At 43.1% G+C, this 26,335-nt stretch overlaps 1 protein-coding gene across 2 annotated transcripts in view; it reads right to left on the bottom strand.

Annotated features, from left to right (window-relative positions):
• The window catches only part of negr1 (neuronal growth regulator 1), a 133,846-nt gene that overhangs the window by 683 nt on the left and 106,828 nt on the right, over positions 1-26,335 (bottom strand). The window lies entirely within an intron of this gene.

The following is a 26,335-nucleotide window of genomic DNA, read 5'->3' as shown; positions in this document are numbered from 1 at the left end:
GGAATCTGAAGAAAGTGACACTTATAAATGACCTTTTAAGACTTTTAATACTGTTGCATGCAAACGTTGCCTAAAAATGTATTGTTGCAGCCAGTTGAGGTCAGTGGCTCCCAACCTACGGTTCTGTCCCCCTGAAATGAGTGAGAAGATAAATCGCGAAACCGAATTTTGGGAAATATTATAATTTGGACTTAGATGAAGAATAAATACAACAGCAGTGAATTTGATTGAGATTCACAAATTAAAACAATGGAGAAAGAATGTATTTGCTTTCTTTTAAAGGTGCTAGGAGATTTATTTTCAAATTATGATAAAAAAAGGCTTGATAGTAAGTTAACCAGCTGCTGGTGTTAGTTTGTAGCTTTAAATCGAGAAGGCAGACAAGTGGTGCCAACTCCTCAACAAGATAACTATAGATACATTCATTTTTAAATAAACTTTTCCTCTAATAGGGCAGGTCTGCTACATAAACCTGCATTCTCATTTTTCCCGAGATAATCTCTATTCTTTATAGTTTTAGTGATATATTCACCTCTTGGGGCTGAAAGAATTTTTTTATAGCAACCATGAGCAAAGTTTAAAGAGGAATTGTTCGATGGTTAAAACTGCTGACAACTCAAAGTCAGGGCTTTATTGAAAAGGGTCATGAGTCAAGAAGGTCGTGAACCACCAGTTTAATCTTTATAATGAAGTGTCTTTTATGAGCTTATCATAATATTCTTTTAATGTAGAATTTTAGAGACTACTGACACAGGTTTTGGCTTCTGTTGCTCCATCAGATCTTTTACTCAGAATTGATTTGAAAAATGTAAAATCCAGACTTGAGTGACGGCGCTCTCACTCTCCTGTAAGTGTTGGCGCACGTTCATGCAGAACCATTTACCATTTAATTATTTTTCCATTATTATTCTTTTTGTTCCATAGATTTGCGACACTGTGTAATTTGAACCGTATCTCCTCTGGGACTCTGGGTCTAATCAGGTTGAGGACTAGGAAACACCTGAGTGGCTGTGCAGGACGTTTATTGTGAAAAATAACCATGGTAGGAAACTACAACTGTGGCATAAAGCAGAATAAAAAGTACAATTATTTATAATTTCATGAAATTGAAATACTTAAATAAGGTCTATGATATTGATCTTTACTCCATCTTATCTTTTTCTACTTTTATATCAACAATAATCAGATAAACAAGGGGCTTTGGTCACATGGTTTATGGAGGGTGGCTGTGTTCTGTGCTGCTTGTGGTTCTCTGACCAGCAGTCAGCCACAGCAATAGAAGCAAGGCTAGGGGGGGAGAGGAGGAAGGGGGAGAGGCCAGCCTTTCATTCGGCGGGGGGTCACTTTCACTCCTCAAAACGGAGACTTTTTTTTAACTTGTAGCTCAATAAAGCACAACAAACATGCTCTCCATCAACACACACACACATACCTTTGTACAGGTCACATGCAGGCCTACACACACACACACACACACACACACACACACGCAGCACAGCAAGCAAACAAGCTCTGCTCCACCAGGGGAAATCATGTGGTGCACAGCCCATATCAGCAGGGTGCCTCTATTTACACGGCCATGTAATTAGTTCACAATGTAACTCCTCTGATGTGGACCTCACGTTGCAGAAACATGCCGAGCAAAGCAACAACATAACTGCACAGCCGTTCTGCACTCACACAAAAAAGGTGAACATTCTTTGTGTATATTTCAGGTTGGAAACGATTCTCAGATTTGTTAGAGGAGGATCCGATCTGTGCCATGGTTATTGTGGGCCCGTGTATTTATCCAATAAGAGCCCTTTGCTGGTTATCATTAGCGGGGCACGTGGCTGTCGCTGTGTTAAAATAAATACCATGATGCACAGACTGATCCTTTTTTCCTTTTTTTACCAACATGATAGCTTGTTGGGGACAATTTTCACCGGAGATGCCCGAGAGAGAGTTGAAAAAACAGACACATCCCATTATCACCTGACACAACACAGCTTTCACCTGATATTTCCAAGCATTATTTGTCAGGATTGAAGTTGTTTACCTATTAGAGTGAAAACTATAGCTCCACCGACGGAATAAAAAGCAGCGAAAAAAAAAGAAGAAGAAAGGTGGTGAATAGAGGAGCACAAATGGGTGCAAATTTTGATGATGTGTGTGTTAGATGCATGGTTGGCCTGTGTGAACTGCAGCCCCCTCCCCTTATTTCTCCTTGCCTTTCTATCTTTGTCTCCCCTTTCTGCCTCATTCTCTCTCTCTTTGTATCCCCCGCGCTCTCTCTTTCTCTCTCGCTCTCTCTCTCTCTTCTCCAATCCAAAGTACAGGATAATGACACAGTTTTCCTGGGCTGTGAGAGCGAGCCGAGAATTGTAACCATGGAAACAGCTCCTGTCCTGCTCCGCCGGCCCCACTTTTGCCGAAGCCTGAGTGAACTGCATTGTGCTAGCCACGCTAGCACAATCATTTGGGGTTTGTGTGCGTATGTGTGTGTGTGTGTGTGTGTGTGTGTGTTAGAGTGAGTGTATGTGTGCGTGTGTGTGAGGTGGTGGCGGATGGGTAATAGGCAGATGTCACTATTTCCCTATCTTCAGTTTCTCATCTGGTCATTGTTAGTGTAGATTCTGGCTCAGTAAGTGCTGTAATAATCATATAAATATCTTACACACAACTGCTTTCCATTCAGCAGTTAAGTGAGATCACAAGGTAATCTCTGGATCACTGATATGAATCTCCTGAATACCTCAGTACTGCAGGAGAGGGCAGCAGGATTCTGGAAAAAATGATAATCTGGATTTTTTGTTTTCAAAATTGGATCACGATTCTCTTTCATATTTAGTTTTTCAATATATATGTTTATTGCATTCAATGACCTGCAAAAGGAAACATGACAAAATAATGATTGTGCCTGATCTGTTATTGAAAACACAACCTTTTCTCAGCTTTTCTCTCACTCACTGTTTTCTGCTACTCGGCCTCACTTTGGGTATCGCTGGGTTGCCATTGGTTGAGGGAGAAAGTAGGAGCACTTGTTTTGATGTAGCAGAATCTTTTATCAATTAGAAATGAGATTTGAGAAATGGTTGGAACTAGTGCAGTGCCAAATCTAAACCTGCCTGTTTGGAATGGGCTGTTTGCTTGATCTGTGGTTTTTAATTTGTACTTGTTCCAATAGCAGCACATTTGACCGACAAGAGATTTCCAAAATTAGCAGAGAGATTAATGGTTGAGCTAAACTTAAGGAGGGGAAGTATGAAGACAAGTTTGGGAGCAGTCAGTGTTACTGGGTTCCTGCCTCCCAGAATCTGGACTCGTTTAATATCTCCCCTCGTAACTGCAGAAAACAGGGGTCTCCATTGTTTTGACTGCGTGGGTTGTAACTTTGCCATTTTAATTAACTCCCCAAACAGGAACAGCCTGCAACACCATTATCCTGCTTATTAACATGAAGGGAGCCGAATGGGGAAAGAGACAGAGACGGAGAGAACGCCAGCACAAAAAGAAAGATACAGGGGAGAAGAGGGGGTAATCAAAGGAAAAGAGACGGGGGAAAAAAAGACAGTGATTGAAAGGGGAGCGAGTGTGTGGCTGCATCAGCCATGGACAGGAGAGAGAGGAAGAGGTGGTGGTGGTGGTGGTGGAGGGGGTGGTTAACTGAGCTCTTCCTCTTTGGGGTTTGAATTTAATTGCGATGCACATCAGCGGCGAGCTACAATGAAGCAACGGAATCCCAGACAATATATCATAGACAAACCAACAGTGTCAAGATGCGGAAACGGTGGGAAGACAAGCAGCGCTCCGACGGGAGACGAGGAGAGGAGATAAGTGGAGATGAAAGCGATACACTTCAATTACTGTTTTACAACAGGATTGAAATGAAAAGAAGTAAAAACCTTCCCAGCACTCGTCAGAGTTATATGAAAATAACAATCCCTGCTTCTCTCTCCTGATTCTGGATTGGAGCCATCAGCTTTAAATAGTGTGCTGGGAGTACGAGCCAATCTCTCCCTTTCTCTCGTGCTCCCTCCCTCCTCCTTTATCCCTCCCAAATCTCCATCCACAGCACTTTTGTCACCCACATATCATATGCACAACAAATGCTAAGGCCCTGAACCTCAGTCACTGTTGACACAGATAATGAATCATTCTGAAATATGCAGCAGAGACACACGATGCAGGGTTTCTGGTGAGCAGACTCCAGAGTATTTTGCATTGCTCTGTAATTCACTGGAAAATCATTCATCAAGGAATGGCATGAGTTTCTCTCCTCGTCGTCTTTCATCGATTTAACCAGCGCACACATTGAGGTTTGTGAAAACATCCATTCAGAAGTGCTACTCGCTTGCCTTCTGTTTCGTACATGTTCTGAAATACACATGTGAAAATGGTAGAGGCCAGATGAGTAGACAAATAAAAAAAGTCTTATTTGTCTACTATTCCATCTCCTATTCATTCATTTGTCGTTTATTGGATGATTCATTCCCCAAAATGGTTGTTTCCTCTGCGCAGGTTGTCACAAGTGGAGCAGAGACGGCAGCCAGCCAGGCGGCATCCAAATCCTCCTGAGGACACAGCTTCAGAGACGGGCTCCTCTGAGCACCAAGGTGGGGGGAGGGGTTCAGTGTCCTTGACCATCAATCAGTGGCCTCTGGTCCTCGCCCCACCAGCTCCCCCGAGAGAGTCCACATGAGACGCTCCAGAGCCAAACTGATCCTGCACACACCACGCTGTAAGTCGAGCTAAATCCCCCTACATGCAAGGTTCATAGAAGCCACTGGGGATGTCTTTAACACACTAAAGCGTAAAACGAAATGCAGGGTTTGCAGTTGTTCGGTAAAGAGTATAACAGGAATATCATTTGACGCTCATAACATCTGATGAGCGGTCGCTGAGCCTTCGCAGAATGAGCTGTGCTTCATCATCTTCTAAAGTGCTTACATACTGGGAGTGGGCAAGCACTTTGTGGAAGGTAATCGAGACATTTTCCATGCTTTACCGCTCTTCAGTCCACTGACAATGAAATACATCCGTCCCCTCCAACATTCATCTTGCACCCTCTTGCCTGTGGCGGCCACGCCATATTGAGTTGGTGCACAATTGACTCGTCCTCCCATCAGCTCATTCACCCATTTCTCTCTTCATCTCTCCTGCTCTTGTACAAGTGAAATGTTCATCACAACCAGATACGATGTTCAAAAGCTCATCACCTTTTGTTTCCCGCTGTGATCATCACACACCGCTGCTCCTCCGAGCCCACGTTCACGTGAACCTTCGAGCTCATTAGCTCCACCAATCATTTGCATTAGTGCTACTAATGAAAAGGCTCCATTAATAGGATGGCCTTCAGAGATCGTTTACCCTCCTCCGCCTCCCAGTACTGCCGTATCCTCGCTCCTTTTCCACTTCACTCATTCCCTCCCTCTCTCCACATCCTGGTACCTGCCGGTTATCAACATCCAGCAGAATGCTCTTTAGGGCTGCAGCCCGGGCTCTAATAGTGCCTCTCAGCTTCAGTATCTGACTGGAGACTGAATGAGCGAGGGAGATGGGTTACCTGATAGCTTACTGAGTGAGCTGGGGGCTCTTGATTTCAGGCAGGCTTTTGCCTTCGGCTTGACTTAATCAACGCCTCTGTGGGGTATCTGGCCACATAAGAGAGCCCTCAGCACAGTGTGAGCAGGAAAAAAGGAATCCAGACGGACGAGACATTTCCGGCATTTTTCATTGAGATACGTATCCTCTTCATTATGGATCGACTTCCCTCTCTGAGAGCCTAACTTTTCTCTCACTCTTAAATAGAAAGTATATGTGTACGCCTTTTATTATAGACCTGAAAAGTCAAGTTATGGGTCTGGCATTTAAGGGAATCCAAAATTCAGAGTGACCTACAGGAATGTTTATTGAACCTCTCAATTCAAGGGTGTGCTTTATACAGGAAGGCAGTGAGCATGGAAATGATGTAGTCTATATGCAAGCATGATGGATAAATCTCTATTCCCATAAAAAAAATGTTATGAATTTTGCCTTGTAGGTTTATTTTCCCCCAAAATTCTAGAGGGTAAATCCACATCAGCCTGTTGTGGGACCCCAAAAAATATTTGGATTGATACTTTAAGCTGGTATTTTTAATCACAGGCCTAATTACTCCATGACTTTGGCTGCTCCTCTTAAATCTGTATAATGATAGAGGCTTAATAAAATGCACAGGGACACAAACCAATGGCGTCAGCATGTTGCAAGTTCATGCAGCCTCCCTTTCCCTTTCACTCCCTCTCGCTTCCTTTCACTGTGTCTATAATAATCTCCTTTTCATATTTGGGTCCCTCACACCCACATATTTGGGTCTCTTGCTTTAATAATCAGCCGCCTCCCCCCTCGTCTCCCCCTCACTTTTTAATGCTTATCAGGGTGTTATTTCTGTGCAAGTCCTCCTCCAGGCCCAGAATTCACTGAGTCAGCCACTGCTTAGCTCCGCGCCCTCTGATGACAGTGACAATTCGGCCAGTTATGAGGAATGCCTCTCGACAAAATGACGCCTCTTGCATCTGCTGGAGCTGCTCCATCAATACAACCAGATAACATCGGATCTTCTACCAAGAGGCAACGTTCTCCTACTGCCCTCTACATTCCTCCCTCTTTCTTCGCCTGGAGCATCCTAAAATAGCAATATCCCACTGTTATGTATTTGGGATTATGATAAGACAGCTCTCGTTTTATCAATTTCCATTATAGTGCAGATAACACAGCAGGGCTGAATGTTGAGGGTTAAGTGCATTTTCTCCTTGATGGATATAAGATAACTTTATCACTGCAGACTGCCTGGTTATCACAGTTCACCTGGGGCTAGTCGAACCTGACTGGAATTTGCTTGCACCTCGCATCCCTGAACAGGCACGCAGAGTGCAGTCAGAATTTGCTCAGATGGTCATACTGTATGCAGACCGATCCATATTTTCCGTTCATATTTACGTACCCTGAGCTGTTAATTGATTTCTCTCAGATCAATTCAGGGGTTTACAGAAATTGTTGGACCAAAAAGGGCCAAATCGATTGCCAAGTGATTAGCATGTGCAGTGGATTATTTCTAGCCGGTGTGCAGTAAAGACTCAAGGCTGCGTGGAGGAGAGGCAAAATTCAATTGAGGCACACGCCATATGTTTACGTTAATTATTGCTAGCTTAAAGTCTGCTTTAGATAGTGTACGACCATAGGCTGTGAGTGTCACACATGAAATATTCCTTTATTATGCCAAGACAGAACCCGAGGCAGTGAATGCTCTCTAGTCTCTACTCCCCACCTTGTTGCTGACTGCCTGCGGGAGGTTCAGATAAAAGCTATAGTCTCCTGAAGTCAGCACCATTGATTCAGAAGGGTATTTTATACAGCACTTTGCCAAACTCAGTCTGGTCTTTGTGAGAGTGTGTGTCTGTGTGTGTGGGAATGTGGGAATGTGCGAGTACCTACCTTTCTAATTCACACACTTGGGATTCTGTTAGGCGGCTTTAACAGTTCAAGGTCCCAGAGCTGGATATACACATGCACACCCTCCCAACATCTCCCACCATATTGTCTATTCTAGCTTCGTTGACTATGAAACAAACAAGGTAGTGAGCTGATGCTGCTTATAAAATCCACCTGACACATGTCGTTTCATTCTGGAAATGAAAGGATTCCCTTTTGTAATAAAAATGCCTTGCCTTGCCCTGTCTTTTATAAAGAAACTAATTGTGTAATGAACTCTTTTTAATCGTCTCTTTTGTCTTTGAGATTGGCGACAGTGTCTTTAAGGCCAACATTTATTTGATGTGTGTCACATTAATACTTTTTGTATGATGTTTCTGTGGGTTGGCTGCACACAGGAAGCTCAGAACTTGAAGAAATTCAGCTACCTTACGTTCTGATGAGTAGGCCTTCTTTTTAGAGTCTACATTCAACACAGATAGTAAAAATGTATAGTTTGTATGATAAGGCAGTGGTTCTCTATGTTAACATTCTCTGATTACATGAAAAGCAATAATTTATTTTCTTGTTCTTCTTATTCTCAACTTTAATGAGATAACAGTTGCGATAGCATAATATAAAATACTGTTTTCATATAGAGCGGCTTGGGCTGCAGTTTCCTGTCCGTACCCATTCAAGCTTGGGAGAAAATGAATCAAGCCCGACGGCTTGACTGTTCTTTGTGTCCGAGCCCGACTCAGACCAACTGCTGTTAAACTAAGCTGCAGTGGCTTTGTTACCCTGTCACTGACACACATGGTTATTGCTAATCTATCCAATTTACAGAGACTTTTGACCAAACCCATCTCACTCTTATATCGGGTTGGGAATTCACACTCTATATTAGTAGTTAAAGTCCTGAATTCAAAATATTTCTAAATTAAAAGTAGGTAACTTCACAAACAATATTTTAATAGTATCAAATGAGTCTTATGCAGCTTTATATTATTGGATTTAATTGATTATCAATGAAATATGTTTTTGCATTGATCTGATTTCCACCAGGCTTCTTACTGTTGCAGTAATTTATTTTACAGCAATATATTTTGTAGAATAACACTGTTCCATAATATCAATAATGGCTATACAAAACACAGCGCAGCTCTTTGGTTAACATTATTCTCAATGTGGCTAATTTTAGCTGAATGGGTCTGGCTGCAGTTTACAAGTAGACGTGTCAAGTCAGTTTGATGCACTGAAAAAACCCCTGAAAAAAACAAACCTGTCAAATAAAAACAGTGGGTGCATTTCAAAGTTAAGTGTGACGAACACCCAATTTGCTGCGAGCGCCTTCCAGTCTTTTTACGTCTGTTAAGAAGTGCTGAGCTGTGTGCTCTCTATGCAACGATAATAACTGAGGAACACTCCTGGATGTGTAGGTTGTATGAATAAAAGACAAACAATAACACCTCACGCCAAAACGTGTCAGATCCTAAAAAAAAGCCCTTAACTCATATCTGCTCCTCCACATACACCCCCCTTTAGTCCAAATCCACTTCAGCCTTTCCTCCGTGGAACTCATGGCTGTATAATAATACCAGGACAGACACATGGTGACACATGCTTTTCCCCTTTTGATGTGGGACTGTGCTCGGTGACTGCAGCTATACCAAGTCTGTGAGAACTGCTGTGTCTGCTTATGTGTTCTTGTTTTTTTGACATGAGGTCAAACTTGATTGACTGGAATAGCTGAAGGGAATGAGTCTGCCTTTACCGACAAATTGGGCCAGAGGATTGACCCCTGAGCAGTGACTATGGTAAAAGCACTCACAAACAGCACCTGCCTGTCCACATTTACATGCTGTTTCATCGTGATGTCGACTCACTGCTCCTGTGACAGCCAACGTGCGTACGGAAAATGTCACTTAAATTATATTTCATTGATATTATTAAAGACAATTATGGCGGAATGTAAAGGGTCACACAGCAGCCGTATAAAAGACAAACTGCCATCTGTCTAGAAAATAATGATAAGAAGTTGCTCCAGAAATTTCATAAAGGCTGTTTTATTGGTTAATAAGATCTAAACTCCAAAGACTGAGCTCCTCTATCAATATTTATTTGCCCTATATAATGTGTGAGGACAAGAATGAATCCAGACTAACGGAATATTTGCTTTCTCACGATTTCCAAGGAAGAATGTTATTCTATCCAGGCAACACACAAACAGAGAGCTACTAAAATATACATTTTGAACGCAAAGCACACATGTGGTGTTGAAACAACAACACATCAACCTCAGTAAGAACTTTTAATTGCAGAACTGTTGAGCCCACAATGAGTTTCATTTGTGTCGCGTAACAAATTACCATCAATTCTAAGCAGTCTCTCTGATTCATGACAACTGTCTCGCTTCAGTCCAACAGCGTTCGGCTACATGTACACAGTAATTGAATAATTTTTCACCCTGAAAACAGAATTAGTCAATCTGGAGATGTGTGGAGCGCCACACAGAGCGTCATCAGCAGTTTGTGGATCTCACTTCACTGATGATCTGAATAAAACATCCAGACATCAAAGACTCCAGTGATATTCTGTATTATCGTTATTGTTAAAACCATCCTAAGACTAAAAGCAAATTTGTGTAAGTCTTTCCCTAAATACTTTCTAATTTCCACAGCCCAAAATCCAGTCATACATACTGAGTAATTAAATGTCTACTTATTAAGTGACTTATTATTTTTTTTCCAAATATATATATGTTAAAAGATAAAAGTATTGCTAATATAAGAATTAAAGATTATTTGGCAGAAGGTGACATATTTATTTCACTCCATTCAAACACATGGGTTTAAAACAAAACTAAAGAGTAATATATCATTAACTGTAATACCATGGTAATCTGTGGCTTTCTAATGAAGCTTTATATTTCTTTCCTTTTTAATGTAGATGTGAAGTAACTTTTCTGTCTGTTGTTCAGCTCTGACTGCTGCTGTACTAATGACATGTTTTCCAGATCACTGACGACCCGCCCTGCTGCTGCAGAGCCCAGCAGATGATTTCTTTATTCAAAGTCTATGAAGACTAAATGTGTTTTCTGTCCACATTGCACTAAATTATGAACCAAATGTCCTTCCCTTGGGTCCCCAGCAATACACCCACCAAGTTTAAAGTTCATAGGATTAATAGTCACTCACATTGTTGCAGTTTGATGAATTCACTTTTACACACAATGCTTTGCTGTAAAACATTGCCGCACAATGGACAAAACACAGGAGAAACAATAAAAGGAAGGATCAGCGTTTGATAAACTTCAAAATATTCCAAGATCAACCCCAATACCAATGCTAAGGCTACCCATCTCTCCACCATGTTTCAGACCACGTTCACATTCAGTGTGATTTGGAGCAAAGAGGAGCCTGAGCCATCATCTCAAAATCCACATCTCATCTCATCTCATCGTCATCCGCTTATCCGGGGTCGGGTCGCGGGGGGAGCAGCTCAAGCAGGGGGCCCCAGACTTCCCTTTCCCGGGCCACATTGACCAGCTCTGACGGGGGGATCCCGAGGCGTTCCCAGGCCAGTGTTGAGATATAATCTCTCCACCTAGTCCTGGGTCTTCCCCGAGGTCTCCTCCCCACTGGACGTGCCTGAAACACCTCCCAAGGGAGGCGCCCAGTGGGCATCCTTACCAGATGCCCGAACCACCTCAGCTGACTCCTTTCTAAGTAAAGGAGCAGCGGCTCTAATCCGAGTCCCTCACGGATGACTGAGCTTCTCACCCTATCTCTAAGGGAGACGCCAGCCACCCTTCTGAGAAAACTCATCTCGGCCGCTTGTACCCGCGATCTCGTCCTTTCGGTCATCACCCAGCACTCATGACCATAGGTGAGGATAGGAACGAAGATCGACCGGTAGATCGAGAGCTTTGCCTTGCGGCTCAGCTCTCTTTTCGTTACAACGGTGCGGTAAAGCGAACGCAATACCGCCCCCGCTGCTCCGATTCTCTGGCCAATCTCACGCTCCATAGTACCCTCACTCGCGAACAAGACCCCGAGGTACTTGAACTCCTTCACTTGGGCTAAGGACTCATTTCCTACCCGGAGTAAGCAATCCATCGGTTTCCTGCTAAGAGTCATGGCCTCAGATTTAGCGGTGCTGATCCTCATCCCAGCCGCTTCACACTCGGCCGCCAGCCGATCCAGTGAGTGCTGAAGGTCACAAGCCGATGATCCAATGAGGACCACATCATCCGCAAAAAGCAGTGACGAGATCCTCAGACCACCGAACTGCAACCCCTCCCCACCACGACTACGCCTCGATATCCTGTCCATGTATATCACAAACAGGATTGGTGACAAGGCGCAGCCCTGGCGGAGACCAGCACCCACTGAGAACGAAACTGACTGGCTGCCGAGGACCCGAACACAGCTCTCGCTTTGGGAGTACAGGGATTGGATGGCCCTGAGGAGAGACCCCCTTACCCCATACTCCCGCAGCACCTCCCACAGTTTCTCCCGGGGGACCCGGTCATACGCCTTCTCCAGATCCACAAAACACAAGTGGACCGGATGGGCATACTCCCAGGCCCCCTCCAGGATCCTTGCAAGAGTGAAGAGCTGGTCCGTAGTTCCACGTCCGGGGCGAAAACCGCATTGTTCCTCTTCAATCTGAGGTTCGACGATCGGCCGAACCCTCCTTTCCAGCACCTTGGAGTAGACTTTACCAGGGAGGCTGAGAAGTGTGATACCCCAATAATTGGTACACACTCTCTGGTCCCCCTTTTTGAACAGGGGAACCACCACCCCGGTTTGCCACTCCTTTGGCACTGTACCCGACTCCCACGCGATGTTGAATAGGCATGTCAACCATGACAGCCCCTCAACACCCAGAGCCTTTAGCATTTCTGGCTGGATCTCATCAATCCCTGGGGCTTTGCCACTGCGGAGATGTTTGACTACCTCAGTGACCTCCACCAGGGAAATTGACGACGAAACACCATCAACCTCGAGCTCTGCCTCCAACATAGAGGGCGTGTTATTCGGATTCAGGAGTTCCTCAAAGTGTTCCTTCCAACGTCCGACGACCTCCTCAGTTGAGGTCAACAGAGTCCCATCCTTACTGTACACAGCTTGGATGGTTCCCCTTTTCCCCCTCCTGAGGTGCCGGATAGTCTTCCAGAAACACTTTGGTGCCGACCGAAAGTCCTTCTCCATGACCTCTCCGAACTTCTCCCACACCCGCTGCTTAGCCTCCGACACGGCAGCAGCTGCAGCCCTTCGGGCCTGTCGGTACCCTGCAACCGAGTCAGGAGTCCTCCAGGATATCATATCCCGGAAGGCCTCCTTCTTCAATCGGACGGCTTCCCTGACCACCGGTGTCCACCACGGTGTCCGAGGGTTACCGTCCCTTGAGGAACCTAAGACCCTGAGGCCACAGCTAGCCGTCGCAGCTTCAGCAATGGAGGCTTTGAACACCGCCCACTCCGGCTCAATGTCCCCAACCTCCACAGGAATGCCAGAAAAACTCCGCCGGAGGTGTGAGTTGAAGATACCTAGGACGGGGGCCTCCTCCAGACGTTCCCAGTTCACCCGCACTACTCGTTTGGGCTTACCAGGTCTATCCGGAAATTTCCCCCATTCCCTGATCCAACTCACAACCAGATGGTGGTCGGTTGACAGTTCCGCCCCTCTCTTTACCCGAGTGTCCAAAACATGCGGCCTCAGATCATATGACACGATCACAAAATCGATCATTGATCTTCGGCCTAGGGTACTCTGGTACCAGGTACACTTATGAGCACCCTTATGTTCGAACATGGTGTTTGTTATGGATAATCCATGACTAGCACAGAAGTCCAATAACAAACGACCGCTCGGGTTCAGATCAGGGAGGCCGTTCCTCCCCACCACGCCTCTCCAGGTATCTCCATCGTTGCCCACGTGGGCGTTGAAGTCACCCAGCAGAACTACGGAGTCCCCTACTGGAGCCCCATGCAGGACTCCATTCAGGGTCTCCAAGAAGGCCGAGTACTCTGAGCTGCTGTTTGGTGCATACGCACAAACAACAGTCAGAGTTTTCCCCCCTACAACCCTTAGGCGCAGGGAGGCGACCCTCTCGTCTACCGGGGTAAACTCCAACACCGCGGCGCTCAGCCGGGGATTTATGAGTATCCCCACACCCGCCCGGCGCCTCACGCCCTTGGCAACTCCGGAGAAGAATAGAGTCCAACCCTTATCCAGGAGTACGGTACCAGAGCCGAGACTGTGCGTGGAGGTAAGCCCCACCAGATCTAACTGGTAGCGCTCCACCTCCCTCACAAGCTCCGGCTCCTTTCCCCACAGCGAGGTGACGTTCCACGTCCCCAGAGCCAGCTTCTGCCGCCCGGGTCTGGTCCGTCGAGACCCCTGACCTTCGCTGCCACCCATGTGGCTGCGCACCCGACCCCAACGGGTCTTCCCACAGGTGGTGGGCCCATGAGATGAAGAGAGGGGGGGTGCCACGTAGTTTGTTCGGGCTGTGCCCGACCGGGCTCCGTGGCAAACCCGGCCACCAGGCGCTCGCCATCGAGCCCTCCGTCTGGGCCTAGCTCCAGACGGGGGCCCCGGGCTTCCTCCGGGCTGGGTCCCATCTCCTCTTGTATCGATATTCATTGAGGGTTTTTGAACCATTCTTAGTCTGGCCCCTCACCTGAGACCACTCTGCCATGAGAGACCCTACCAGGAGCACAAGGCTCCAGACAACACAGCCCTCAGGTTCACAGGGACACGCAAACCTCTCCACCACGATAAGGTGACGGTTCCAGGAGAGGCAAATCCACATCACTCTGCCAAATACCAACAAACAAAGCAAAAGACACACTAGTGGCAGACATACCATGAAAATGAACAGTCGCGGAAGAAGGGAATATCCCAGTGATTCTGATCTGAACCAGGACGGCTCGCTGTTCTGGTGAGAGACGCACAGTGCTCTTTCGACTCAGTTTTGCTGTTTAATGTTGAGATGCAGATCTGTGGCTGAGGGACCCACCGGGAGCCACCCACCATCACTCGGATCTCCACATGCTACATGGCATTAGGAAAATAACAAATGTAGAGCAAAGGGGTCTAATCCGCTCTTTTCAAACGTGCTCAGACAAAAGCGCCTGGGATTCTTCGGTGCTAATTAACAGTGTCGATGGTGACAGAACTCTGGCTTGTGAGTAGCTCAGCACATTGATTGTTTCAAACACATTACAGTAATTCATCAGGAAGGGGGGGGGGGGGGGGGGTACAAAAAGGGCCATTTATCACTTCCGAGGCCAATATAGCCTTGGTGTATTGAGTCCCGAGATTATCTTGCCAAAGGCGTCTCTCAGCGTGTTCACTGACCTTTCTCCATCATTAGAGAATGTAAATAGGGTGGATCCTTGTCAAAAACCTTGAACAACCCATCAGCTGCCTGGCCAGGGGAATAGTAAAGGGTTAATGGTTCCTGTTTGGGGCCCTCGAGGTTTTACCCTAAAGTGTTTGCATTTCAATTCATCCACTGCATGAGAGGAACTGAGGAGGGAGGCAAAGAACTGAGATAGCAGAGAGCGGTGCAGATGCATAAAAGTGTTTTTGTGTGTGCAGGGGGTTTGTTTCTCTCTCACTCTCTATGCAAGTGTGTGTGTGTGTGTTTGTGTGTGTGTGTGTGTGTGTACATGACAAAGTGTATCATTAACTGTCAGCAACAACCCCCCAGCCAAATACCACTAATGCACCCATCCATACACACACATCACCACCACCCCCAAATGGGAGCGTACTCAGCATGTAAGTGCTTATACAATATGCGGATTTGCATGTGTCTGTGTGCGAGTCTCTTTTGCACTCTTTATTAGCCTCTAGAGAAGTGTATCACACATGGTGACACCACTCCACCTTACACTGAGAGCCTGTAGTATTCAGAGAGCCGGCCACTCTTTAGCGCTCTTCAGGATACCAAACAGCTCGGAAATCGAGTCGATATAACTAACCTTATTTAATCGCAAGACATCCAAGCAATTTCCCCAAAGAGAATGCCATTTCTGAATGTCATGACCTTTTCTAACTGCGTTTAAAAACCTCCAAGGTCTTCAAGGCGTGGTTTGTCAATAAAAAGATTTTGAAGACTCGCAGTAAACAGAGAGAAAGGCAGTGCATATGCTCAGCTTCCAGAGGGGGGTTTATTGCAGATACTCTCGTCTGTTTTTGGGCGGATTGTGAGTGTTTTCCTGAGGCTTGTGACAGTGATTGAATTTGTGTGTGTCTGAGTGTGTGTGTGCACAGTTTTAGTAGCATGCATACAAGAGAAATTAAAAGAGAGGAATGCCTAAAGGGTACCTACATATGAGTGTGTGTTTGTGTATAGACAAGAGTGTGAGCCATTTAGTGGGCGGTGGGCAGCACTGACTGACCTATGATAGGGTGGGGGTTGTTTTGAACAGCAGCTCCCTCTGTCCATGCCTCTCTGAGATAATTGTCTGCCAGAGTAAAACAACACTGTGCTGCAGCACTGCCCCAACAAGCAGAGTTCACCCTGAAAGGGCGAAGGGGCGACACCGAAGACATCAAACTTGACAAAGGAAGCAAAGATGGAATTAAAGAAAAAGATGAGGGGAAGGAGTCTGGGGTGTGATTTGAGGTGATGGTGGACAAAACTCTTTGCTGTGAAATAAGGACAACACACAAGGATTCACATGATCGATAACACAATGTTTTTGAAGGTGAAACAAGTGGAGGAAGTCAACAGGATTTGTTTAGAAATCTCTCTCAGTGGACAAAGATTGGAAAAACCCTGAATAGCAGTAGTGAGCCCTCCCTATTGCATTTCCTCCAGTATGATCTTGCATACAAAGTGGAGATCAAATGCAGTCAGACTAGTGTTGTTCGTCTCTAGGCTGCTGTGATTAGGAGGAGGTGGAAATCTGTTTCAGCCGAAGCAAAGGGCGAAATGCCAATCAGTGGGTGATACACACATCTTTGATGACTGACAGTTATTTTTAAAGCAGGTAGTGTATGTAGGAGATAAAGTTTAATTGACGTAGCAAAGAACAGATTAACTGAAGTCAGGTGAGCCTCAAACAAACCTGTGACACCAACAAACAGTTTAGTAAAAGTAATGTAAAGTGAACTCTGATCCAATACATGTGAATAGATCATCAAGCTGACTCTACTCATAAAGATACAGTCCATTATTGAATATATGAATATGTATCACTTTCTATAAAGATAATAAATAATCCCAACTGCATTTGGTTTTTATGATTACGATGATTGTGATCATTATGATTTTATAGGTCCCTGTTTTTTATTCATAAGCATTATACGACACTACTTCTAAAGCAGTTAAACGACATGTGTTTATTAATGTACAGTGTTCGACAACAATTACAGCATATTCCATAATGACATATTATATGTTATTACAAGTGGTTAACTATAATATGATCCATTATAGGTTTATACAGCATTCAGTATGTGTTAGCTCCGAGCACAAACAACCTAAATACATTACTAAACCCTGACATCTCCTACAGCTACATTATAGAGAGCTGTACACTATTTATTAGATATCTATATACTTCTTTTCAATGCTAAACAGAGGGCATCAATTTAGAGCTGGTGCTGTATGGTTTAACGGTGAAATCTAATCTAATATTAAAGCCAGATGGTAATCTATCAATGTATATTAAAATGAATTATTTGGAAAATGTTTAAAGGGTAAACAAATGTATAAATACCCTTGTCTGGCAAAAAAAACAGATATCAAATAATGTCAAATGTTCAAATAACACATTTTCAATTCAAGACATATCATAAGGAACGTGATCACAGTTTAAACAAAATATTTTATCTATAGCCCAAACACTAAGTAGTCAATTATATTAATAGAACACATGGTTGTGTCTACTTTTGCTTTTCCCCTTCATTGAAACAAACAAGTAACCTTTTTTTAAGATATTATTAATTTACTGTATATGTGAATACTATGGATCTTCACTGTACAACTGAAAAACAGCTCAAACTAATTTCTGAAGTGTAACTAATGTGGTTGCAAAATTAAGAAAGGAGGAAAATGAGTCAGCAACAGACTAAGACAATAAAACAGCAGCTTGAATGAATCTCCATATCATTACGTCTGCAGGTTTGATTTATACAAGGGAAACCGATCCTAGAATAGATCCTGCAACGTGATGCACATTTGGGAGGGAAGGGTTTAGCTGCTTTTGGAGCCACTGGGAACTGTATCTTTACTCCTCAGGCATCTTCCACTGCCAGTGTCAGTCAGGGTTTGTTGAGAATGGGCAAACTAATTACTGTGTAATTCCCAACACTTATCATGGAGGGACATATAGGCACCCCGTCCCTCTGAGATTCAAATTCTTGGGGAGAAGACATGCCATGGGTGGGTAGAATTCCTGAGGTTTAAGCATTATCAGGATAGTTGGCAACATTGACTCAACCCCCACTGGCACTATCACATGAAAGACCAGTAATCTGCTGGCAGCCAGCCGTCATATATGAATTTATATGAAACCTCACAACAAACTTCCCGACGTTGAAACTCAGAGTTGCAGAATTGAGTTTAAAATGTGAGTTTGCCTGAAATAGCAGTGAAATAAATGTTGTGTGTCACAGTAAAATAATGTTGTGTAAATTTCATTGGTGAAAACCATGATGAAAAAATGTTAATGAAAAACAAAAAACAAGACAAATGAAAAGAAAAACAACAAACGTTTTAACTAACAAATAAAAATTCAAGATTAATTTGAACAAACTTCTGTTCTCATGCAAAATCTTGTTCAATGACCTCAGTCCATCTGCAGAATCCCTCACTGATTGGTCAAACAATACAGGGATTTGCACAATGACATGAAGAAGCCAGCCAGCGAGCAAAACGTAGCCAGCTCGGAGGGTCCAGGGACCATATCCCAGAGAAAAATGTTGGCCGATGAAAGCCTAAATTTGGCAACTCTGGCAAAATCTAATGCCATAGTTTCATAATATATACTGATCTTAATTATTGTATTTAACAATGAGTCTGCCTACCTGATTGTGAAACAGCCTAGTTAAATATTACAAAGGAGAATCTTGCTTATCAAAATTTAGCCCACAACGGTTGTAAATAGCTATTAATATTTAAAACCTGTTCCTGACTTATCAGAGCTTTTTGTAATTAAGAACCATTAGACCTTATTAATTTTTTTTTTTTAATCTAACTATTGACAACTTTCGCGGTAACAAGACATAATATATTGTTTTAACAGCCTGATATTTTTCATCTTTAAGAAACCTGTCAGAGTCTGATGATTTCAACTACACTGGAGCCATCTTTCCTCTCACTATTCTTCTGAAGCGATATTCTCAACACCCACTGACAGAAGGCAACTATGACTACACTTACTTTGGTCACACAATAGAAGGAAAATCTAAACCATGGTTAAGATGATGTAAAAAAACGTAAACGTTAATGAAGTGAAGTTTCATTACATCCTATTTTAGATACTGTAAAATGAATGTGAGGCTGAGGTGTATCCTAATTTCCCTAATAAGACAGAGGCCTGGTGACTTTTAGTGGTTTAGTCTGTTTGCAATGTGTATTGGGAGGAAGCCCTGCTGTTAAAAGCGCACTGTGGATAAAGTTAATTTGATCATTCATTAAGCTCATTAATGTTTGTGTGGTGTACATAAAGAATGCAGCACAGTCACTGGACTTTTTGATCATTACTGTGTTGTCAAGTTGCTGCCACCAGAGTTTTCTGAAGGAGCCTTACTAATGAGAAAGAAACATTTGTAAACACTGAAAGTGAGGGGGCCTGGCCATCAGCATTTAAACAATACTAGCTGCTGCAGTGGATAAAGAGCAGTTCTTCCACCGAGACCCTGTTGGATCAGAGTTCACCTCGAGCTTCAACATCTCTGCCTGTGTTGTTTGAAGACTTCTTATCTCGTCTGTACACCTGAATATTAAACTGTTATTTCCTCCCTCTTTATTAGCACCTTCCCCCGAAACTGAATCTGGTGACTCTGACACCTTGACTGATTTGAAACACTCACCTATTGAACTCTGAGATCATTTACCCTGCGGATTCCTTCAGTGTCACAACCTTCGCTGCCTGCTTTCCCTACACTCCTGCGTTCTGCCCTTAGAGCCGAACTGCATGCTCAAATACTCACAGACTCTGTGCCCTCTATGCTCACACCTTTACTTGTATAGACCGTGAGCAGACAGAATTGATCCTGCATGAGTGGCACATTGCACATCGTCATGCTCGCATCGTTCTGGAGCAGAGGCATAACTATTCTATTCAAATCCTAAATGTATATAATCAAGTACCTGGCTGGACTTAACTGAGTAGTCAGCTCTTTGGCCGGCAGCTTGCACTTATTGAAAACTCTGCAGTAAAGCTTTCAAGTACTAAATTAATCTTAAGCAGTTGGGACAAACTACAAAAACATGCAGACCAGCATTCTGAGTATGAATCATTAGTCTGCATTTATTTCTGTTATGCTTCTACATTTTGAGGCGTGTGGGATTGTAGAGTTGCAGCCAATTTTCTTTGCAATCACAAAGCGGAGAACTGAAATATATCTTTGAGCTCAGCTCGGGCCAACTTGTGAACAGCTCCGGTAGAGGATCAACTATAAGAAAAAAGGATCAACTGTATTTACTAAGGAGAGAGAATATGTATGTCAACCATCTCAGCCTGGTTTAAACAAGTAATCAACACCTTTGCTGCAAAAGGAGCAGAACACGTAGCCATGACAACTGAACACATTAAATATCACAATAGCTGTAACTGAACTAAAACAGCTTTTGTTGTTCTTTTATAAAAGAACAATAAGCCATCAATTAATTAATGACAGCTAAGCTTTGGTAAAAGAAACTCAACGTGTTGTGCTGCTAATTTGGAAACAGCAGGACTACGCATCTTGAGTCTGCAGCTGTGTGGATATGCAGAGTCCACCTGATGTCTCAATTTAAACTCAGCTCCTTGTCAGTCATGAGCTGCATACAAAAGCTGAGTATGATGTCGAGCAGAGGTTACTTGTATCTGAGCCAGGCCCAAAGAGGACATTCACTGTATTTCCAAGGGCAATGACATGGTCCAAGCTCTCCCTCCATTACTACTACTAAGTGTTCTCTCTTTTACCTCAAAATTACACCCATTTAACTCTGCTGAGGAGTGCTCTCACCAGAGATGAGAGAGAGAGAGGCAGGGCCTAAAGCACTGAACAGTGTGAACTCACTGCAATCTACAAATTGGCCAAAAAGCCATCTTTTCTGATTTACCGCAGCCTCTACTGTAAGTGTGTGGCTAACTTCAATCATCCTCCTTAATGCACTAACCATTAGAGTCTGTCCTGAAAGAAAATATACCCTGGTGTCTCAATTATAGACCAAGACTGAATCTCTACAGCAGCCTTTCCTGGCCATAAAAGGAAATGACTATCCATTTTCTGCTCCAGCTATCACACAGCAGTCGCACCGCGCTGTCTGCTGTTGGGACCACCAAAACTCATCTTTCCAACCGAATTGTCTTATTAATCAACCTGACTGTTGTGGCAAGAGCGGCCAATTAAAGTTGGAATAAGATTTGTATTGACAAAAAAACATTTTCCCTATCCCTTTAACAAAGACTTCCCTTTCTTGGTTATTTCTTCTTATTTGCAGAACTTCTGATTCAAGCACAAGGAAGCAGGTTTTGAAAAACAGTTGTAAGTACAACATCAAAAACGGGAAAGGATGTCGGAGACCTGAAGGAGCTACATTACATAATGTGCTTTGATCGTCTGGGTGCAGCGGCAGATGTGTGAGATTTGGTGATCTGCAAACTCGGAATATTTGGGCCTGAGAAAAAAGAGGCAAGTGACAGCGACAGGGATAAAAGCGCTGCCTGCAACAAGAGCAAAAATAAGAGGTGGGAATAAACACAAGAAAGAAAGAAGATTCTTTGGCACAATTTTAAGAACTGGGAAAGCTTTGACAGGTCTCAGTTTTAATACCCACCGCCAATATTATCCTCCCAAATACCGAGAAACATCCATGAAAGAGGAAAAGAGAAAAAAAGTCATTGAAGTAGCTTTCTTGTTCTTCTGAGGGCAGTTATTACGGTTCTGTGGCACACTACTGTGTTTCTTCTGTGCGCGCGTGGGACTGACGGCACGGCCAGGTTTGAATTTAATGGCTCGCACTCCTGAGGCGATGCGAACAGAGCGAGAGATAATCAGAGGTAGAGAGGAGAACGGTGCATGTGGGAACGAGAGAGGCAGAGGCAGAGACAGAGAGACTCGGTTAGAGAGATGTGGAGTCAGGAGAATAATCTGCTGATAGGTGGAAGGGGACATTTATATCAAAGACTGACAAACAGGTGAAAGGCAGCCCCGAGAATGAGGAGAAAAAATGTGAAGGCCCATGGAATTTGGACATTAATCTGTTTATGTAGCTGAGATTGGAGGGAGGAGAGGTGAGAAGCCCTTATTGAAAGTTCAAAATGTCTGAGAACATGAGGCAGAAACTAGAGAAATGTCAGGATATATTGAATTACTGCTGTACAACCCCAAGAGCATGATTCTAATGTAAATATGACATGCCATTTTTTAATAATCAGCACACACTTTAAAATCTTTGATTCCTGCAATTTCTTCTTTAGTTAATTTGGTTTAATGAGTAAGTCCATTTGCGCCTTTGTTTACCCCTAGTGATCACTTTGGGTACTGCACTAAACACAGAGCTAAAACAGGACGTAAGCTGGTGAATTGCCAACTATGCTATGCGGAGTAGCACACTCCAGAAGACATCACCTGCAAGTAGATTTAATGTTTCATAATGGAGTCTTCATTATTTATTATTCTAATAGTAATCTGTTACAGTTGCTTTATTATTGTAAAGTGTGACTAGGTCGTACAGATCTTTTTTAAAGAGATAATAGAAAAACATGGAGCTTGGGTAAGGTTTCGCACTTCAGCACTACCGTGACTCCAGTGTCTCCCTGAGTGGAAATAGATACAGGATGACTTTACATTGTGCATATCAAGATCATGGTTATAGTGGATATGTTCTAGGTATGTTTGACGTTAGGCCACTACAACTCTTAGTTAAGGTGAGGTAAAGATGGTAACCGCAATAAAAAAGAACAAAGTAATTGCCGGTCTCCGCATGAACTCTGATCTCCAGCATCCTATACAAATTTACCAACCTGACCTCCACATCCGTACAATCTGCCAAGCTAAATACAGGGCACACAATTTCCTGCACTGGCACTGAACATTGCCATTAGCTGTAAAGTGGGAGGTATAAATTCCACCATCTTGTTCTTTGTTTGCAGCAGCATCTGCACAATCAATCTTTCTGTGTTTTCTTTTGCTTCTAAGAAGCTTTTTTTTCTAAACAAAGAACACATCAGTGTTTCATTATTAATTAACCAAGCAAATAAGGGAAAAAAGAGACATTACTTTGAGTCACTTTGAGAGCACTCTTCCCAGCACAATAAAACACAAAATCAATTTCATTGTAGGTAACTCCCGCATTTAACTAATCAGTATTAGCGCTCGAAATGTGTTTTAGGGCACTGAAATAAAACCCCCGGCAGAAAGAGCACAAGAGAACCAAACACGTAATGACTAATATGACACAAACAACTGCGTACCAATCAGCCAAATAGCAAAAATAACACTTCCCTTGATTAATACTCATTAAAAGGAATTGCAGAGAGAAAAAACAGAAGATGGTACAGTAATCACATTGCATGCTTTTATAATATCAAAGTAATGGCTTTCATTTCCTGAAAATATATGCAGTTACGCTATAGTAATGAAAGTGTTGTTAGACAGCGTGGAAACTGTTGATCAATTAAATGAACTGTGGAAACACTGGCACACTTGGATATTTCAGACGATCGTGCCGTAATGCTCAAGAGCACAATAAAATGAGAAAATTAGAGGCCCTACTGAATGCTGGATATAATGTGCATTGTATAATGTGGGCATTCATAAATGAAGCCACTTGAGGCTTTTGTTCTTCGATTTGCATTTCAAGGTATATGTTCATGTATTAAATATATATAAATATAACAGTCAATCAAATGAGGGAATTCATGTTGGATTTCCTAAACACCATTTATTTTGTCTTTAAACCTGTTTACTGTAACAAGGTTTTCACAGGGGAAGCTCACAGGCCCCAAGTTCCACAAAACCCATCGTCTATTTATGTTGTCCAGGGATCTAGGGGTCAAGTAAGATAGATGACAGGCCATCTGCTTATCAGGACCTTGCAGAGATGATTGGGTGAGTTTACACTCAGTAAAAATGAAGGTCAGCATATCACCTCAAAACAAGCCTTATGGGACGGGAGCCGCGGCGGCGGTGAGGGTGCAAAAGGGGTTCACGCAGCTCTTGATCTTGCCACCGGATAACTGATAAGGCTGGTGGGAAATGCACTGCCAAAAAGGATTATCTGTGGGTAGCTCAGTGTGTCTGACACCAAGCGTGGTGGGTAAAAGAAAGGCAGGGCTGTTTACTGTAGAGGCTCCTCGAGCACTTTAACACCCTGGTTTCAACGAGACCAGTCCTCGAGGACTTACAGCACAAGACAACACAGACAAGAACCAGCGGGAGGAAGGTATTACAACCTACTGAATATTTCATAAGTGCAGTGTATTTATACTGCCATTACCTGTGGGTGACTCACAAACTGTATTCAGTAGTTAGACTGGTGGTGATATTGTAATTGCCACCTGATGCAGTTGAGCTTCAGCACTTCTGTTCCAGGTCTTTTGGCTACAGAGGTGTGGAAGAACAGTGTTTGTAAGCAATGTTAACTCTTGGTATTTTTTAACTGTGGTTTGGTGAACACAACTTCTCACAGTTTTTATCCATACCTATTTACATCAGACGTACTGCAAAAAACACATGTTTTAGTTCATTGCAGGTTCAGGAACTGGTTGATTTTTAGGATCTTGAGCTTTGCAGGGGAAGAGAGATGTCAAAGTTTGCGCTCTGTGTGAACTTAGAGCCAGGGGGTGGAAATATCTCCTTTAAAAATCTGGTACCTGGCTCTATTTGACTCGTCTGTGTCAGATTTTCTTGTCTGCTAAGATAAAATGTCTAAAAAGCCAACAGATCGTCTGTGAACGAAAAGAACTACGGATCAAATTTTTCTGGAATCAGTGATGTGTGGACTGATCGACGGAGATCAGGGTGATTGATTGTGTCAGCGGTTAAACAAAGGACAGGCAGATATATCCAGCTCATTTAACAACATCAGAAGAATCCAATATTTCAAGTATCAGTGTTCTCCTGTACATGTCAGAAATAATCCTGGAATAAATTCCATGACAAACTGTTACAGCAATAATGCATTATTGTGTCCTAAAGCAGAGGGTACCTAACGTTTTCTTGTAGGTCTGTTGATTTAGCATGGCCCAGTATTTAGGTTGTCATTACAATCAGCTGGCATATGTTGTTTCAAAAAATGTTGGAAGGACTAAGGCTCATTTATGCTACCATTATCTATGAAATGAGATATGTCAGTTTCCAACAGTATCACCATCACTGACCAAATACTTCCATAAGTTGGTATGGATGTTAATTGATACATCAATTGATACATCAATTGATACATCCACGAGAGCGCAGCACAGAGTCAAGAATTTATGAGGACAACCAACATGGCCGTGTGGGCATTAAATCACTGGGACACAAATTTCCTCCTTGTGCCACATTGACCTCCGGGACCTCAAGTGGTACTGCTCCATTTGGTCTGTTTTGTCCACAGCTGAGAGCTGTGAGAAACCATGTACAAATACAGACAAAATGAACGCAGGGTATGGACAGAGGGCTCCGACTGTTTCCATATACCTAACACTGAGAATAAATGAGCCTTTAGTGCTGCAGGCCCACAGAGCAGGAACATTATCCACTGTTTGTATTTTCTGGACAAAAGTGTCATACTTTCATGCTTAGCTGTACTTTGTTCAACATGTAAAATAACTGTCAGTGAGTAACTGAATATGAGAGGCAGTTTTTCCATTTCGCCAGCTCTGATGTTGTGGCAATCATGTTGAAACACAACTAGAAATAGAGGTTTTAGTTTGATGTGACACCACATTGACAACAACTCTGCAGACAAAGTAAAGAAGCTGTTTCAAAACATAATTGGAGAATCTCGTGGTCACGCTGCCTTCATAACAAACTACAAACTGATAAGCTGAAACTGAGAGGTCATTCCTCATATACAGTGGACTTTCACAGCTGAACAGGGTGCATATCTATTTCAAAATAAATATCTTATTAAAAATAAATTACTCTTTTATCCCTATTTACTCCCACTGAGACCCAACATAAGAAAAAACATGGTAACAAATCCAAACGATTTTAAACTTTAATGAATTCAGCTAAAAATGCATAATGCATAAGGGCTTGAGTTAGAAAATGTAGCAACATTATTTTGAAAAACAGCTGCAGATTTACTCACCAAAGTAACGCATTACATGGTTTCAAAGCCAGGCTAAATGTGTGTATGAGCCTTTTTCAGTAGTGGTTAGTCTAATATTTACAAAGTGATGGCCAAGAGAGAATATTCATTTAGAACTTAAGAGAAAAATGCCAAGTTGTTTATTTATTGAGAAGGTCTTGCACAGTGTAATAACAGCAACATGTGCCTTAGGGTTCAACTGGTCCCAACATCAGATGACAAAATAGAGAATTGAAGAGAAAAAACATAACCTTACCTTGTTTAAAGTCATGTTCCAAAAAATGATTCCAATTTGAGACTTAATTTGGCCAGCTCTGCTTTGATTAAAGCTTTATATGCTTACTAAAATTATTTGATTACCACTGCTCCATGAGCCTTAGGGAGCTGAGTGGATGACTTTTTAATTCTGGAGGACTTTGAACAA

Source organism: Pleuronectes platessa, chromosome 9, assembly GCF_947347685.1.
Source record: "Pleuronectes platessa chromosome 9, fPlePla1.1, whole genome shotgun sequence".
NCBI classification, from domain to species: domain Eukaryota; kingdom Metazoa; phylum Chordata; class Actinopteri; order Pleuronectiformes; family Pleuronectidae; genus Pleuronectes; species Pleuronectes platessa.
The sequence above is the reverse complement of the archived record's forward strand: the minus strand, read 5'-3'. Positions and strand labels throughout refer to the sequence as shown.